The sequence below is a fragment of the Aplysia californica genome, unplaced genomic scaffold (genome assembly GCF_000002075.1).
Source record: "Aplysia californica isolate F4 #8 unplaced genomic scaffold, AplCal3.0 scaffold00260, whole genome shotgun sequence".
NCBI lineage: Eukaryota > Metazoa > Mollusca > Gastropoda > Aplysiida > Aplysiidae > Aplysia > Aplysia californica.
In genome coordinates, this window is record NW_004797530.1 from 71,581 (window position 1) to 76,379 (window position 4,799).

Below are 4,799 nucleotides of genomic sequence, written 5' to 3' on the forward strand. Positions count from 1 at the left end.
AGAGAGAGAGAGAGAGAGAGAGAGAGAGAGAGAGAGAGATCAATGGGATATTATTTGCCCAGGGAATTTTGAGAGCGGAACATGGAATAAGTTTCATGTTGTAGAAACTTTGAAATTTTGTTTTTTGTTCTGTGGGGGGGTATTGGCAAGCTTTTTTTAAAAACAGCGCTCACAACTACATAGGGTTATATTAGCATGCGGGACACATTAAACATTCTCAGTTATTAGGAAATTTTGAATTTTGCCCTGGTGGCGGCCGAGGCCCACTCTTATCGATCTTAGACCACCAGGGGATCTTTAAGGTGCGGAACTTGCACATGAGACTTCCACGATTTTTCACCCTTGTCTGAGAAGGCTAGGTGTAGATCTTTCCTACCAGAAGTTCAGAGGTGTGGCTGAAAGACAGCAGTAAGAAGTAGCCAAGGAGTAGAAAGGTTGCAGAAAGAGTCTGGAGCCCAGAGGAGTGGGCAACGGAGGTGAGGGGTGGGGACAGAAAATGGAGACGAAAGCAGACGACAGAAAATTACTAGAGAGCGGGAAAGGTGGTCGAAAGGAAACAATTTTAGAGAAGAGAACCTTTCCGTCGCTACCCAGATTCGAACCCGGGACCGTTGAATGAGAGGCAAACACCTTAACTTCAAGGCCACGAGAGCTCACGTTCATTGTTTGAGTATGTTTTCTTTTCGAGCTGACAGGAACTTTAAACTTTAAATAATTATATCCTGTATTTTCATCTGGCGAAAAAAACTTAGAAAAGTTTTCATTGTTTGAAGGAACACAAATCTGTTAGGAGTTTGACTCAGAAAGTCTTTTGGTAGTAAATCAGTTGGCAGTGCAAACTGAGTTAGACTATGATAAATTGTTGATGGTAAAGGAGTTGTCAGTACAAAGTGAGTTGGACTTTTTGTTCTATAAGCAGAAGTAAGATAATACGAACGTTTAACATGGGTGAAGAACTGTGCAGAAAACAAAAACAAACAAAAAAACCCCGGACAAACAAGATCCCAAGAAATTCCCTGGGTAAGTCATCAACCAATAAATATTTGTTTTTTTGTGCGTGTGTGTGTGCGTATGTGTGTGTGTGTGTGTGTGTGTGTGTTTGTTTGTGTGTGTGTGTGTGTGTGTGTGTGTGTGTGTGTGTGTGTGTGTGTGTGTTAACCGGTGTGTATAAAGGAATATACAGATAATATCATGATCTCAAATGTCACTTGAATGACCAATTTCATTATTGATGCAAAACGCATAGGACCACTCTCTCTGTGATATTTGGCGTAAAATGACGGATAATTACGTCCAAAATTTAACAGAGTCGATGCCCGAAGGGTTCATGCACTACACAAAACTAATGGCTCCTAAGCAAAATAACAATGAGCACATTCAATGTTTTCCATGGTATTTGTGGATGCCCCATTTTCCGTTTTTATTTGAAACTATCGTAACAAAATATAAAAACAGAATTTTGTTTATTGCAATACAAAATTCTCCATTCATTGGATATAAAAAGTATGTCCATTCTATCAAGATTAATGCTCCTCAATACACACGCGAAGACAGTTTTACGGTTCTTTGATTTCGCACAATTTTGCCCAGCCTGACTTTCTAAGGTAAATTTTGAGCAACCCTGTCTCGGGCGTCTCTTAATATAGATGAAGTATTAATGTGCCAGATGATGCAGAATTTATTTTGCTTTAAACTGGTATGCTGCATAAAAAGGTAATGCGGGGCTTTAACACGATGATTGGGTGATAACATTTTCAAGTTTCTTTAGGACGCCACTGTAAAATACTAATATATTGGGAGTTGTTTGTAATAAGCCATTAAGATTACCTGAAGAATTGCTGTCTTACTGGTATCAAATAAAGTTAAGAATGAAGGCATCAAACCAAGGCACCTTCCTGTCGCAGTATCCGACTGCAATTCCTCCTCACCACCATGCTGCTTCTCATTAGACAAGTTATTAAGTATAATATTAAGCAGGCATTCTTTACTATAATTTCACTTGTCATTTATCAGTAGATCAATATTATGCGTGGGCTAAAATGTCATATGAGAAGTGAAAAATACCATGAACACTACCGTTTTCCTCGTTATAATTATTGTCTTTTCTAGAGTTTTTTCTCTCAGTTTCTTCTGCCCAATGGAGGTCGCCAAGATGTGATCTCAGATGTGCGGGTGATAATAATAATGTTATAATAATGATAATATATACTGATAATAATACATGTTACAATGCATGACTCAGGATTTATGTCCCCGAATTCAGGATTTGTCTTCATTCACACTCAATGATGCCGCCTTGAAGTAAGTTGAAGGAGGGGTTGGGGGGGGGGGGGTGGAGGGGTGAGATTACTCCTTTTCAACTGTTTATTGAGACCACTGCTGACAAGATCCCCTAGGCCTTGTCTAACTTAACTTATCTTTTAATAATTATTAACAAATGCAGAGCTGCCAACTTGTTGGAATTATTTTTAAAAGGAAACCTTTTATTGATACCTCAGATGGATGCCTTGACCTCACAGAATGAGGTTCAAGGGAGGTGGTTACTGCTATAGATTTCTACCTGTGTTGTTTTTCGAGCGTTATATGCATTTATTGCTTTTCTTGCGATTATTAAAGAAGTCCACGAATTCATGTCGCTCGTGAAATTTTTGAGCGTTATTTGAGAGTTACAACTATCAAAGGTTGTTTTTGACTGCCTGTTTGTTTGTACCTTATTAAGTGTTCTCTCTCTCTCTCTCTCTCTCTCTCTCTCTCTCTCTCTCTCTCTCTCTCTTATTTCTCTCTATCAGTCATCAATTTCACAATAGGGAGTATTGCCTTTTACATGTACCTTCAGCATTTTCGCAAGAATTCAGGCAGAGCCTGCAACGTTATTAGGTCACACCTGTGCGCGATGGTAATAATATCAAAACTACTCTTTGCACGGATAACCTGAAAAAGAAAAACAAAAACAAAACAAAAACAGAAACAAACCAGAAGATACCCCTCCCCACCCCTTGAAATTATGAGGGGGTGGGGGGGAGGGGGGTGTGGACACGATATCATGTAACGTTAAGGACGGTTGGCAGCTTCCCAGCTAGTTTTTTTTTCTTATTCTCTTTCCGTGCGCACAGGTGGCGTGAGAGTGCCTTTATTTTACGGTATAACAGAGCACCGTTATTCTGAATAAATTTGAATTTATTTAAAAAAACTGTTAGTTAACGAAGATATGCACCGGTCACAAATGAGTTGTCGAATTTTACTTCCATTAAAATTTCTTATTTCCAGAATAAGCACTTTATAAATTTGGTTTACATGTGAAGACATTGACCATCATAATTTATCCAAAGCAACAACACTTCAACGTTCTTTTCTTTTAACAAAACAAAAGCAATACAATCTCCAGCCATCATACATTTTTGTTCAGCCACACCAATGGCTTTCGGACTGTTTATCAGAATGGCTTTTTTTTGTCATCGTATTGTTTCAGACATTTAACGCAACTAGTTGAAGAAAATGGCTGTATTGTGAACAGAATATCCTGCCCAGTACTTGGACCCGCGTGTCTATGCCTTGTGTACAACGATGCCACGCGTTGTTGTATACGAGGGGCATACCAACATTTTTTTTTACCTGACCATGAAGGAATAAAGGTAGGAAGCTGAAATTTGGTACTAAGCTTAAGCTTAGTCTTTCTCTATGTAGTCGCCTCCCACAGTTACACATTTTTGCCATCAGTGTAAGACCTGGAAAAGACATTGAGAATAGAGGACCTTCTCTCTTTCTGGAAAACAGCCCTCTACCGCTTCTTTGATCTCATCATCACTTTCAAAATGCCTTCCTTTTAAATCCTTTTTTTCAGTTTCTGAAATTTAAAAAAGTCAGACGGGACTACATATGGAGAGTAGGATGGATGTGGCAAAATTTCATAGCCATGTTCTCGCGAAAGTTCTGCAGGTTTTCCTGAAGTGTGTGCTGGTGCGGTGTCATGAAGCAGCAAAATGCCTTTTCGGATCTTTTCTCTGCGTTTTTCTTTTATAGCCTCTCGTACTTATTTAGCTGGTTAGAATAATGGTCTTCGGTGACCGTATATCTATTTTCAAAATAGTCTATCATAATCACTCCTTTTTGGTCCCGAAAATCAGATTGCATAACTTTTTCTCTTGATGGCTGCACCTTTGCCTTCTTTGGTGTTGGAGCCGAAGGTGGTTTCCACGGCGTTGATGCAGATTTTGACTAAGGATCATAGTGGTGGACTCATGTCTCATCCATAGTTAAAAGTCTTTTAAAAAAATGTTGTTTCATCCGTTTCATACAGACCAAGCAATTCTTAACAATGATCCACACTTTGCACTTTTTGAGGAGTGAACAAACGTGGGACCCATCTCGCGGAAACGTTGGTCATATTCAAATGTTCATTAAAGATTCGTTCAACTGATCCAATGCTAAGCCTAGTTTCTTTGCTCAACAGTTCGACTGCACCTGCCTATCAGACAACACAAGTTTCTTGATTTCCAACACATTTTCTTCTGTTGTTGCTGTCACTGGGCGACCATCATGGCGGCCATCTTCAATGTCCACAAATCTTTACACCAAAATGTCATCACAGCATAAGATGGGCAATCAGTTCCATATGCGGTATGCATCTTCGTAAAAATATCTTGTTGTTACTTGCCTTACAAGAACAAAAACTTCTATACTGCCCTGTGCTCAATTTTCTTAAATTTTTATGTTGAAACTGGAGAACAACATACCCCTATTCACTTACAAGGCACTGGTGGTAAAAGAAGAGATCGGAAATTCCCCCAAATTGACATGCG